This window comes from Sinocyclocheilus anshuiensis, unplaced genomic scaffold (assembly GCF_001515605.1).
Source record: "Sinocyclocheilus anshuiensis isolate Anshui unplaced genomic scaffold, SAMN03320099.WGS_v1.1 scaffold4653, whole genome shotgun sequence".
NCBI classification, from domain to species: domain Eukaryota; kingdom Metazoa; phylum Chordata; class Actinopteri; order Cypriniformes; family Cyprinidae; genus Sinocyclocheilus; species Sinocyclocheilus anshuiensis.
This window is the reverse complement of record NW_015537128.1, coordinates 11,349-26,361: the sequence shown is the minus strand read 5'-3', so window position 1 is coordinate 26,361 and position 15,013 is coordinate 11,349. Positions and strand designations below refer to the sequence as shown.

Here is a 15,013-nt window from a genome sequence, read left to right as displayed (position 1 = left end):
GTGTTGATCAACAAGACAGGAGTGTTGTTCAACAAACCATCTTTTATATATATATATATATATATATATACATATACCAAATGCAGTGCAAAAAGCATGAAACCAAGTGCAAAAAGCCTTTGTAATAGGAAATGAATGAGGGAGGAAAACTAGGAAGTTCTTCTAGCCTTTATCTAATCTTCCAAACAAAGCACTAGCTCAAAGTGCTGCTACTACAAGAGCTATGTACACAAAACTCTCAGAGAGCGCACATAATGTACTGTGTATCCAATGCAAATTGACTTAAAGTAATGGTTTGCGCGTTTGCTAATTAAGTAATTTGCGCAAAGCGGCACAATAGCAAGAGAAGCTTCCCTTTCCTTTGGCTTGGGTTCAGGGCTATTGTCAGTGCAAAGTAGCTTAGAGCTAAAGACAATGCAGCCTAATGGTATTAAGCAAAGCTTCTCGGCAAACAATACTGTATGGAGAGCATCAGAGAACTAATTCAATACAGATAAGAACTTATAATGAACACTAAACTCGTCAAAGTCCTTACTTGTTTTTATACTTATACGGAGTAATTCAAACTCATTTGTAAAAGGTAATGTCAAGTTTTAACAAGAACAAGGGTGATGTGTGCCTTTTCAGTGCCTTTAGAAAATTCTGGATCTTTATGATTTGTTGAAGTCCTGTTCCAAAACCTAGTGAACTACATAGGCAGCAGCCTCTTAAGAATTGTGGAACCTAATAAGTGACTGATTTGGAACAATCTCCACACACCACACTAATAACGTTTACTATTGATTCCAATAGAGTTTGATGTTAGCATGTTGCTAAGCTAACTGCAATACTATAAATGTAAACACACAAAATATGCAAATAATGGGTTAGAATTAGTGCTGTCAAATGATTAATCGAGATTAATCGCATCCAAAATAAAAGTTTTTGTTTATATAATATATGTAAGTGTACTGTTTAGTTATTACGTATATATAAATACACACACATACAGTATATATTTTGAAAATATTTACATGTATATACATTTATATATTTATATTATTATATTTTATATTATATATAAATATATTTAATATATAAACATAAAATTTTTCTTAAATATATACATGCATGTGCTTGTATTTATATATACATAAATATACACAGTACACACTCATTCATTATGTAAACAAAAACTTTTATTTTGGATGCGATTAATCGCGATTAATCGTTTGACAGCACTAGTTAGAATAAACCATTTTACCATATGAATTAGATACATTTATAATCACCATTTCTTTCAACTCATTCACCATTTTGATTTATTTCGTAATACATTCTGGGACTGCATTGTTTACAAAAAAACAAACAAACAAAAGATATTGGCCAAAACAAGTTATCTTAGGAAGTAATTGTTATGTTGCTGCCTGCATTAGGATTTAGTCTATGATGCTGTCTAGGTAGGAAGCTCACTACATTTTGGAACAGAGAAGGTATGTGGACATTTTAGAGACAGATTATGTGAAGTTTTCAGGTTCATTTGTGGTTTTGATACAACATTTTCACAGCAGTTTGGTTCATGTCTTTCTGCTTCAGGAACTATGATGGAAGCACTTTTTGTGGTTAAAAGCAAAAACCCAAAGACTTATGTTGTGGAGGGTTTCCCTTGGTGTAGAAATGGACAACAAACTACATGCACATTATTTGGCATGCATGTATTTTTTTCAGTAAGGAAAGGGACAGATGCCAGGCTGGGACCTCAGCCCAAAATGGCCAACTCATTAAAATGTCACACGTCCTGCAAAACACACGTCAGTTGTCATCATCCAGCCAACGACGGGAAAAATAAATGCATATTTTCAAATCAAAGCAAACTAAACATCAGACTCAAAGTTGTGGTGGGAGCTTTGAAAAGTTCCCCTTGAAGGATTGTAAAATGTGTGAATAGCAAGAAAAACAAAGCTTAGCTTACACCGACCACCCAAATGTCTGGAACGGTGTTTGGAGCGAAAGAGAGAAGGGGGCGTTTGGGCTTTTTGTGGTTGGAGAGAGAGGAGGCTACAGCCGTGGTGACTGATCCTTTCTAACACACAAATATATACATACAATAAACCAAACCTTTAAGATGTAAGATCATACCAGTACTGGGAACCAGAACATTCTGAAAAACAACTACACTCAGGCCCCTTTGCTTCTTTTCGTCAGTGAAAGCTACTTATTCCTAAACCTCCAAAAACATCATGACGACGTTCTTAAGCGAAATAATATTCAAACACGTTCAATGGAACAACATGCTGTGGTTTTAAGACATAAGGTCGTGTACAGCATAAGCTACTTCATCTACATGCGGTCAAACACCTCTGTCTTCTCTCTCTCTACTATTACGACAGATGGGCATTACCAGAATTAAGGAAGCAGACACTTTCTACACCTGCAAAAATACAGGGCTTTGGGCCACAGAAGTTTGTATAAAGTTCTCTCACGGGTGCTTGAGTTGGGGATGCTCAAAGAAACTTGACTTAGCTAATTTAACCTCAGAGTATGAGACTAGGTGGAGGGAATACACGGACCTAAGGTACATATGCGGAAACACATACAGACATGGACGCACATTCCTCCTTGGCACTGCTTGTGATGTTTTCAGATCTGCTCTGACCACAAGGTCAAACACGCTTGGAGTGTCTGGGAAAAGCCAAGTCCTAGCGATCATATTTCATCATATGCGCAAGCATGTTCATGTACAGACAACACAGACCATATACATTTCTGTTAGGGTGTGTATATATCTGCACAAAAATAAAGTCAAGTTTGTTAGACGAGTGGGAAAAGGGGACTCCTATTGATCCTCAAACTTGAGTACAATCCATCTTTAGTGGATTAAATACTGATTTATAAAATGATCTTTCGTAGTGGGGGGTTAAATATGTTGTATAAAGCATACTTTTGTGGTCTCCATAGTATAAACTTAGCACAACTGAAAGAGGAGCACTGAGCAGCCACAAAACCTAAATAGTTCTGAAATGTCTGTTTGGGTATGAAGACCTCCACATTACTTCCATGTGTTTGTGAAAAGCCTTCTGTCTGTGGCCAATGATGTTGGCTGTGAGCCTGTGTCATGCCAGCACGCTGTTGTTCTGCCGCCCATGTCATCACCACGAGAGAGGATTGGTATGCTGAGACTCTCCTCAATCTTCTCTAGCTCTTTTTCTCACTACTCCACAATAAAGGACAATATTCATACTGAAAGACACAATCTGAAGAGCAACTTCACTCAAAACTCTAGCAGTTAATACTGAGCCATGGTGTTTATGTGGGAGACAAAGGTTGGAATATGGTCCAGAGGCTTTGTGATCTGATGAAAAGGTAGAAAAGTATAGACTATTTTAGAGAAACAATATAATATACAATTCTTCTCATCTAGTTGACTAGTTCTGAAGTGCTTCAAACAAAACTGAAGATTTTCAACGGTTTAATGCCACTAACAAACTGAGGCTGGGACTAGTTCAGTTGTAATTTGTTGTTTTATATCTACTATAACTCTCTCTACTTAACTTTCCTGGTACAATAGTAACTATGTGGCTCAGTAACTATGAAAGAAGGAAGGGAGGAAACCACGAGCCTGAGGTCTGTGCAAAGTTAATTAAACAGAAATAAATTTAGGCTGATTCACAATGAACCCATGGCCACAGCTAAAGACTGGTGACCTACAGACACAAAGAGGGAGCTGTCCAAGTTAAACAGCTCTTATCATATCTTCGTGTCAAGGGAGCCATGTGAAAAATATTAAAAGCTTAACTGATGTCAAACAGACCAGTGTCCTTGTCAAGATGTATTTACTTAATGTCAGATATAACCAAATTACAATTGTCAATGTGCAAATTATACAATGATGCAATCAGTGTTATTGTTTTGTTATTTTATATATGATGCTTTAAATGCATCTACCTACAGTGCAACAGAGCTCATGGCGAACCGAGTTCGATTGCCATCTTGAGGTCCTTTGCCGACTCCGCTGCCCTCTCTACACCCAGTGCTTTCCTGTTGTCTCTCTACTGTCCTACCCAAGCGGCAACCTCCCGCTTTCTCTCGTGAAGCCAACAAGGAAAAGCCAAGTCCTAGCGATCATATTTCATCATATGCGCAAGCATGTTCATGTACAGACAACACAGACCATATACATTTCTGTTAGGGTGTGTATATATCTGCACAAAAATAAAGTCAAGTTTGTTAGACGAGTGGGAAAAGGGGACTCCTATTGATCCTCAAACTTGAGTACAATCCATCTTTAGTGGATTAAATACTGATTTATAAAATGATCTTTCGTAGTGGGGGGTTAAATATGTTGTATAAAGCATACTTTTGTGGTCTCCATAGTATAAACTTAGCACAACTGAAAGAGGAGCACTGAGCAGCCACAAAACCTAAATAGTTCTGAAATGTCTGTTTGGGTATGAAGACCTCCACATTACTTCCATGTGTTTGTGAAAAGCCTTCTGTCTGTGGCCAATGATGTTGGCTGTGAGCCTGTGTCATGCCAGCACGCTGTTGTTCTGCCGCCCATGTCATCACCACGAGAGAGGATTGGTATGCTGAGACTCTCCTCAATCTTCTCTAGCTCTTTTTCTCACTACTCCACAATAAAGGACAATATTCATACTGAAAGACACAATCTGAAGAGCAACTTCACTCAAAACTCTAGCAGTTAATACTGAGCCATGGTGTTTATGTGGGAGACAAAGGTTGGAATATGGTCCAGAGGCTTTGTGATCTGATGAAAAGGTAGAAAAGTATAGACTATTTTAGAGAAACAATATAATATACAATTCTTCTCATCTAGTTGACTAGTTCTGAAGTGCTTCAAACAAAACTGAAGATTTTCAACGGTTTAATGCCACTAACAAACTGAGGCTGGGACTAGTTCAGTTGTAATTTGTTGTTTTATATCTACTATAACTCTCTCTACTTAACTTTCCTGGTACAATAGTAACTATGTGGCTCAGTAACTATGAAAGAAGGAAGGGAGGAAACCACGAGCCTGAGGTCTGTGCAAAGTTAATTAAACAGAAATAAATTTAGGCTGATTCACAATGAACCCATGGCCACAGCTAAAGACTGGTGACCTACAGACACAAAGAGGGAGCTGTCCAAGTTAAACAGCTCTTATCATATCTTCGTGTCAAGGGAGCCATGTGAAAAATATTAAAAGCTTAACTGATGTCAAACAGACCAGTGTCCTTGTCAAGATGTATTTACTTAATGTCAGATATAACCAAATTACAATTGTCAATGTGCAAATTATACAATGATGCAATCAGTGTTATTGTTTTGTTATTTTATATATGATGCTTTAAATGCATCTACCTACAGTGCAACAGAGCTCATGGCGAACCGAGTTCGATTGCCATCTTGAGGTCCTTTGCCGACTCCGCTGCCCTCTCTACACCCAGTGCTTTCCTGTTGTCTCTCTACTGTCCTACCCAAGCGGCAACCTCCCGCTTTCTCTCGTGAAGCCAACAAGGAAGTGACTTAAACTGTAATTCGTCAACTGGCAACTAGAGGCTGGCTGCAAAAGGGAGTCAATCCTCCCCATGCCCCATGTTAAAATGCCCAACTTTACAGCATGTTTACAGCCTGGTTCAAAAAATGATTTTATAGCTAATTTTCCCGCCTCTTTGCCCATCTTCGATTATCCGGGAGTGACGCGCGGTGACGCACTGCCAAGATGGCGACGGCCGCCTCCGCTCACTTTTGAGCTTCAAAAACTCTCTTCAGAACCCTACGGTTGCCGTCACGGACACTAAGTCCATGTTTTTATACAGTCTATGGTCCTACCTCAATAAAAGTCATAAAAAGCCCATCAAAATTACTTAAAAAAAAAAACTAATTAAGTTAATTAGAGTCAGTTCAAAGTGGCTCTGGACCACTGGGGTCACTGCGTATGAACTCTCAAATTGGTCTCTGACTTAACGCTCAATATGAGCTCAATGAAAAACAATGGAGCCAAAATCTATATGGACCTCAAGCACCAAGCATACACCAGACACACTCACAAAACAATTATAAGTGGGTGGCAAAGTGGTGCATTGTGGGAGAAAATTTTTCTATTTGCGTTATCAGATGTGGGCATGCAGCCTTTCTGCTCTTAGAAGGGGAATGACTAGACGCCAGTCAGACGCTATGGGCAACCACTGAGCTGGGACTTCACAGCCACAGTTGCTGATAGGCCAGAACAGAAATCAGTTGTAGAAATCAATGTTTATATAAGAAATGGGACGATTCTTATCAGACACTATCGACTATTGGTGGCTGGTTATACAAACATAAACCCTGGATGAAAAACATGTTTGTGTGTTGGCTGGGAGATTACATTGACAGATCGTATGTGAAGTTGTGTAAATGTGTAAGAGATTGTGGCATAACGCTTACAGCTTTGACTGACTTTGACTACTCATCTTGTCCAACTGGGTCACATCCACCAGAAAAAGTCACTGGAAGTAATGCAGTCTGACAGAATCACAGCGTTGCTGGGTCAAGCTAGTTGGGATGTTCAAACTATTTTCTAATAGCGCAAAACCTTAAAAGGCTACTAGACTTCTATTTATTACACATCTGTTCAGAATCCTAAACCATTAGGACTTTGACCTTTCCTTCAAAGCTTCTGAAAGCATCTCGCTCTAAAGGAAGTAGTGGTATTGACTGTGTGATGGGGTGGAAGTGAACTGCATTGTAAAGCAGAAGTTCTGAATGACTATTAAAGGCCGATCTGTCATTGTTGGGACAAAGATGCATTGGTGAAAAGGAATGAAGAGGGAGGAAGGCTTTGTGAAGAGATGCAAATGCAGGAAAGGCCTTCTCCTGACAGGGGCCGTCTGCCCCCAAACAATGACTGCACTGAGAGGACAACATAATCGTGCATAACCATAAACACCATGAAACTCTCACACATACGCACAAAGCAGAGACAAGGTAAGAACACCGATGCAGTTTAGCGTGACTGCGTCTATGTGCTGAAGACCTGAGGTAAGCTAGCATGAAGTACAAATTTAAAAATGTGGCAGGAGAAATACACACAAACAAAAATTCTCCGAAATAGAAACCACAATTACCACAACATATATTCTAGGCATGTCTCTTTATAACGTGGCCCCTGTCTGAGTCATGCATATCAAGTCTGCCTTAGCTAGTGTGCAAGATACCACACGAGTCAGGAACACGCAAGCCAGAAATGTGCCTAAAGTTTGCTAAGGGAAAGTAATAGTCATATACTGTAAGATATGTTTTACAGCTTATGCTCTTTAGGAAAGTCCTCATGAGCTTATCTGCTAAATTGCTCAATTACACATTGAGTCAAACAACACCAGGCTTCTATTACATAATTTACTACAATAAATAAATGATTAAATGAAGGAAGTGATTTTAGATAACGTGTACAGGAAGTTTATCTGTAAATGCCTACTGCTGGTGATTCACTTCACTCATAGGTAGCACCTTGTGCCAGAATTAAGGTGTCATGGTTTGGCTGCTTAACATAACCATTTTTATTAGCCAACTCAACTGCCGTTGAGATGAATGGGATTGTTAAGAGATATCTTTCTCCAGGTCCTATACACCTCCTTGGCCAAAACTTTGTTCTCTTGTTCAAGACTTCAGGTTCTTGGCTGGAGAACATGTTGGTCACACACCCATGAGCGTGCCGTTCCTGCAACCTGAGTGCCAATTGGACACAATGAGTCTGGGGTGAACTCGACTCATAACAAACCTGATATGAGGAAAGACCTTTCCAACAATTTTCAATCTACAATGGCAGCAATCAGGACTATACCTTGTGGAAACAATGCACACATGACAGTAGGCAAGAATAGAATAATTTTAGATACAAGCATGTCCTCTGAGGCCACTAAGAGGTGATGTGAGGGTTTGTTGTTTAGTTCTGAGCTCCATTGATGGCTTTATCATCAGTGATCTGCAAAGGGCTTGTGGCCAGGGCCTTCACACAATGTGAGAGCCTGTGGAGGATGCAGAGTGAGAGGGAACAGGCATGGTAACCCCTGTGGGAATCTGTTGAGAATGAGTGGCTCATTGCCAGCTCTCATGAGACTCTCACTGGCTGAAAGACTGAAGCCGAACACAAAAGAGTAAGCAACCCCTGCTGGGAACAAGGAAAACGTAAGAGGAGGGCTTCATTAATTACTGGGAGAAAGGTAAATGGAGGGAGGGAGACGGGACGAGAGGAAGAGAGGGTGGCCACTGTAATCCAATGCAACGCCACAACAGGAAGCATACTGTATATTTAGAACAAACTGTGTGCGGACCAAGCTCTATACTATACCTAGAAAAAGCCATCCCAGCATTCCTATTTATCTCAAAGCCAATTGCTCAGCTGGCAAAGGAACCACAAAAAGTCCTTGATTTGAAATTTGCTCATGGGCACTCTGGATGCAATTTTATGACCCAATCACCTGTGACAAAATGCTGTGTGACTAATCATTTTGTAGAGGCGGGAAATGATGTCATGACAATCCTGATTGGCTGATGTCACCACAAGAACATGCACAGGCCCAAACCCTACACTATTCTGAGTTACACTCTGTCCCAAATGACACCCTAAAACATCCATCCAAATATATGTTTGCAAAAGTGTGCATCAAGGCACAAAGCAAGAAATGGGACACCCTACGGCCTTGTGGACTTCACAGGCATTCCAAGAAACGCAAGTCCGTAAGACCGATCAAGTGCACCATTTGGAACAGGGCCTTGGTATCTATATAGTATATCCTTGCTAACCAGTAAGACCTTGACCCCTTGGTGAGGACATGCCATTTATAAAAGCACTGCACTTGCTCACTGGAATGAGAACGCCCTGTGTGGGATTCTTCAGAAGTCAGAGGTGCATTTCAAACTTGATTGACATTTCTGAAACTCACACACACATCCATTCTGGCTCCCAGACACAAAACCCACCTAGACTAAACACTAAAACACACACAAAAGTACACACAGAGAGATTAACGTTCTCGGTCACCTTTGACCTCTGCACCCTGACCTTTGGAATGTGTGGTCTCAGTAGCACCCTGCATGCTTCCACTCTTCTGCCCCCACTGCAGTACAGAAGCACTGACCCGCACACTAAAACCATACCCGTGACCCATCACTTACGGATATCCATGACAGAAAGAGACTATTTCTGACAAACAGGATAACACATTCCAATACAGATCAATGTGGGCAAACCCAGATCTACTAATCCCATTTCCATCTGACCTACCCGGTTAACTAATCAATACTAATTATATCTGTGTCTCTCAGTTCGACTACATGGAAGTACCACCACACTCCATGCACTGCCCGCCAGGCCACTTTTTGTGCATCATGTTGTCTCCAAAAGCATAATTCTACTGCAAAGTAACAAAATTGCAGAAGTAACAAAACGGAATTTAATCAGAATATATTTGATGTTCAACATTTAGTTATATGGGGTAGGATTTTGGACCAATGAGAGTGGTCCAAACCTTGGTCAGAGGTATTGTACTCAACCTGACAAAACAAGAAACTGACAAATAATTTGCCACTTGTCGCAGGAGCCTGGTTAAGAAAAACAGACTTGTGAATGTTTGTTTGGTTTATGACCAAAACTTCACCGTGTTTTTAAGTACTGTATGTGAGAGGGACCCCTGCTGTCACTGTTCTCTGCTCTCTCACACACACCAGGGTTGCTCCGTTAGCTTTGTCTATGCAAGCTGCTGTGGTCAGCAAAGCTGTGCACATTGGCAATCCTACCTTTCTCACTCTCTCAATACATTAGATAGGCTCTGGGGCTGGGGCCCAGCTCAAAACATGTGCTTACGCACAGTAATTTTAACTCACGGAAATCGACGCCAGAGGCATGCCTTTTCACATGGGCATTTGTGTAGGCAGCCTTGCAAGAGGCCTGATAACACTGTGCGCAAATGGCAACAGCCATGTCCGAAATCACTTCCCATAACCTAGGGGTGTCCAAACTTGGTCCTGGAGGGCCATTGTCATTGTTTAGCTCCTACTTGCCTTAACATACCTGTCTGGAAGTTTCTAGTATGCCTAGTAAGACCTTGATTAGCTGGTTCAGGCATTTTTAATTGGGGTTGGAGTTAAACTCTGCAGGACAGTGTCCCTCCAGGACTTAGTTTGGACACCCCTGCAATAACCTTAAATTGAAGAGATACCCATTTGTTGTGGTGTACGTAATGGATATTGTTGAGTGCACTCACTCAATTCCATATTGCACCACAATAAGGAGTGTACAAACAATGTACACACAACAGCTAGGTACTAACCAATGTGAGGGTCATGCCAAATAAATTCCTGTTTCGGCAGATGACAGCATCTTCTGGGCCACTCAGTGTCTGAATTTGTTCCCTCTTTTTCTTTCACTCTTTCAAGTGGACTATATTAGTGAATTAATACATGAAATAGAGAATGAGTGTATAGGGGACGATTTCGGATACTTGTGTTTCTTTACTTTCAGGTGACTGCATATTAAAAAATTATGTGGGAGCTTTAACCTTGCATCCTCTGCACTTGTCTTTAAGAGAAGTCTACTTGTGTTGTGCAAGAGGTTGTGGGTAGTACAGTTGAAAAAGAAAAAAAATCATTCAGGCCCATTTAGCTTACTAGCATCAACATACTGACGCAGTAATTCTTATCTTGCATACTATTTAGGATGAACTGCAACAATACAAAAGCCCTCCAATTCCCAAACATGTCAAAAGTGTTTACTAGAGGAGAATTATTAACAGAGCTTCGAGTCAAACTGTCTGTGTTTAACAAACATTCCCAAATGAGATGTTTATTAAAATTATAAATATATAAACATATCACCCATCGAGAGTAAAATGTAATGGAGGTGTAATGGAAACGTGTCGAAGCTGCTTTGTTATATAACCTTTTTGATCTCTTCCCCACCCACAAACTGCCCCTAGAGGAGACCAGCAAACAATACATTTTACTAACAGAAGACATGAGGATGCATAAATATAATTTACAGTGGTTTCTTCTAAGAAAATAAGTGTTTCCATGTTTATTTAAATCATGCAACAAATAGGCCTAGCATGTCAAAATAAAAGTCTAGAGATCCCACTGAATCAAGCAGAAAAGGTCCTCAAAAACGTCCTTTGCCAAGTGTGTCACATTCTTTGGTAGGTCTGTTAACTTTGCCTTTAGGTGAGGAAATGTACAACTGCACAACTGCTGGCCAGTTTCCCCAGGTCAAAGGTAAAATCCTGCCTTTTTCTTCTCACAGTAAAGTGCAATTAAACAAATGAACACAAACTATCTCTCTGCCTCTTTTTGCATTTCTTTTCCAAGGCCAATAAAACGTAATAAACACTTGTAGCTCAGGAGAAGTGACTTCTTTGGACTGGAGTATCCATCAATCCTTTCATCCCCTCAGCCCACTTCACAGACCCTAGAGACAGTGGTGTCATGATTCTGGAGATGTGTGCATTTATGGGTTAACTTAGGTCACCACTGCCTGCTGTGAGCATCTTCATTGGGGTAGAGCCCAAGAACTGCTCCCATCTCCCACCCTGCCCTGGAGCTCAAGAGAAAGACCTGCCACAGCACAACAACTAAAGCATCTGAAAATAGCAATCTACGCTCTACCAGAGTGTGAGAGCTGCATTAAGGCTTTTGGTGTGGTGTGTGAGAGAATGAGATCATGGGAATGTCACTGTCTAAATGTATTTATTATGGTGTAGTCTATGAGTGTATGTTAGGGGTGTGCCGGTCACACCGTGCTGCATTGTCACGGGAACATCCCAGCTGAAGATAATGAGGAAATTACATTGCTCCCTTTGCCAGGTGCATTCCAAACGACTACATAATGGCACGCACGTGCCCTGCTCATTCCAAAGTCCCCACTCCAAGGGGATAGGGATGATCACTTCTATTTGCCCCGTGAACCATTCGGTACCGATACTTGTACCGGCACACCCCTAGTGTATGTATATTGTAGGGGTTGCACCGACTAATCGACTAGTTCATATTAATGTAATCTTTACTGTGCTACTTTATCTGTATCTGATTTAGAATGAGCAGAAATATGTGAGAAATATAACGACCCAAATACAAAAGAACTGACAAAAAAGCTGTTATAGGAGCAACAGCCATGTGGGCAACGCTGTGTCATATGCCATAGCTGTGCACAAGGTGTTTGTCACAGCTCCAGACTTATTTGTTCATTAATGACGTCATCAGCGACTAGTCGACTTCGACTCGACTTTCATCACATAAAAGTCGACTTCAAAAAATCAGAAGTCGTTCAACCCCTAGTATATTGACATGTTTGTGTAAGCTACACGTCTTATTGTGGGTGTGTGCTTCTGCAACGAGACAGTAACAATAACAGTGTAAGGTGTAAACGATCACAGCATTGTTCTCCGGCTCCTACTCCACCCACCAGGAAACATCCTGGAGAGACAAAACTCTACTATAAAGTATAGATATACTAACGCAATGATACATATGACATATACACGTGTACAAACATCAAGTGTACAATTTGTGTACATACAACTCGCAGAGAAAGGACATTTTGGGAAGAAGAGGGGGAACAGGTCTTCAACCCTGCTCCTGGGGACCCACTTTCCTGCAAAGTTTATTTCCAGCTTCAGCATACCTGGCCTGTGACAAGTGATCCTGAAGACCTTGATTAGCTGATTAAGGTGTGTTTGATTAGGGTTAGAGCTGACCTCTGCAGGAAAGAGAGTCCCCAGGAGCAGGATTGAAGACCTATGGGGATAGGGTAATGTCGCAAGCCAGACTCAAGCTTACATTTCCCATATAAGCTCCACAGCTGAATGTACTAACCACTATGCCACATCTCCAGCATCATTATCGGAATAACAAAATTCATTTATTTCAACAACATTTAATCAAATTGCAATTTCAAATAAAAAATAAATAGATGCTGAGGGTAAAAAATTTATTACAAATAGAAATTGAGTTTTGGAGCCCAGAAACACATGCCATACTAAATTACATTGGAGAATGTGACCTCTATATTAATGTTATTTTAGTATTACTGTTAGAGTATTTAATAATATTTTAAATGAGCTTTTTCAGCTTTCATTTAGAATTTTAAGTTAAGTTTTAGTAATTTTATGTGCTTTTGTCATTTTTATTTATTTATTTTTTATTAATTTTTATTTCAGATTCACCAATAAATGTCTAATTGTCAAGTTTTTTAAGTTTACGTATTTCATGTGATATTTTATTTTCAGCTTTATTTCAATTAATAAAAAACATTTTTAATAATGTCAGTTAACAGTAACAACACTGCTCTATATAAATGCGTTGACATCTGCTGAAACAGCACAGATGCATTTTCATTTTATTTAATATGCCGAGTTGATTTACATCAGTCCCTCCTAGACCCTTTTCACCCTAGTTTTTCAGATATTACACACTTTATTTTTAATAAATAAATCTAAGTTGTAATTCACAAGAGAATTTCTATTCTAAAGGGGTGAAAAACTGAAACCAAAAACTACATGAGCTATATCATCTGTTTGAGCATTATTCATCACATTAGAATATTACCCATAGTGACACAGGTCTCATTAGCATATGAATGCGCAGAGGGTGACTGACCTTTAGGGGCCAGCTAGGCTTACACTCAGGAATGCTGAGCACCCTGGACTTAATCCATATGACCCAGAAAAAGTGAAAGAGCGCTTGTCGTGTGAAGGCTGCAGAGGTCACCCTTGGCCTTTCGGTGCTAGATGAGACTTAAACAGATGCCCACACTGGATAAAAAAAATTCCCATTCCAGAAAACACATGTACACTCTCCAGAAAAATTCCAACACCCTGGAATTATAATCAAGCTGAGTGAACTGAGGATGATTGTTCCACAGCCGATGCATCCCACAGACTCGTACACACACAATGCCTCATTTGCTGAAACAATAGCTGATAGGATACAATATAGACTAGCGAGAGGAAATAGACTACAATTACACTGAGAATAAATAAACAAATAATTTGTGCGTTTACCTCGTAGATAGGCATACAAACCAGCAGGGGTTCCTCATACTTGCTTCCACTGTCCTGAAGATCTTACGCTATTGTTCCGAGCACAAATAGAGAGCCGTAAACTGCCAAAGATATGCGGCCGCAGATCACAGAGAACTGCGTCCGCACTAGGAGGAATTTAGTGACCGTAACAAACCCGAAGAGTGTGTTATCACGAGTACACGCTCCAAGAGACCCTCTGGATGTGATAAAGATGTACCCGACTATATAAACACACACACACAGTCTAAACAGCCAGCTGATGGTCACTCGTGCTCATGTCTGCCTGTCTAATTGCTACCTACGGCAGCCCACTTCGTCGCATAAACTCTACAAGCATATAATTAAACCACATGGCAGCGACCTCAGAAACCAGCCTCTCTTTGAGACACACACACATACACAAACACCCTCGCAGGTTCTTGTACAAATAGTCAAACACGTTGTATTGCACATGTGCACTTAGACATACATAAATACAGAGCGCGGGCACTATGTTTTGACAGCGTCATTACCAGCGGTGAAGGCGAGGCAGTCTGTGACTCCATCTGAAGCCCAGATGACTCTACTGTACTCCAAGTGCACTCATATGGAAACCATTCCTGCATCACACTGTAACCTTCCAGCCTTAATGCTGACTATTACAAAATACTGCTCTCTGCGGAGCCCAGAGACTCCTAACATCGCTTTCCAAAGATCTGTGGCAGCGTCTGATTCAGAGGAATGACTTCTGAAATCTTGTTTTACATTTCACGGAACCCAGCTTGATTTTTGGTTAATGGCAAAGTAGGAGTTATTTTATCATCTAATATGCCACGTCATTACGTAATATGCTGAAAAGGCAGTTTCTTTTGTCATTCCTCGATATAAATTGCTGGAAAATGCTACAGAGGACTGATCTGCCGGAAGGTTGCCTGCAATAATTTTTTTTTTATGTTTTTATAAGAAGTCTCTTATGTGAACCAAGTCTGAATTTATTTGATATA

General features: G+C 40.3%; 1 protein-coding gene across 1 annotated transcript in view; it reads right to left on the bottom strand.

Annotated features, from left to right (window-relative positions):
- Positions 1–15,013, bottom strand: part of LOC107657212 (phospholipid phosphatase 3-like) — a 43,015-nt gene that overhangs the window by 21,709 nt on the left and 6,293 nt on the right. The window lies entirely within an intron of this gene.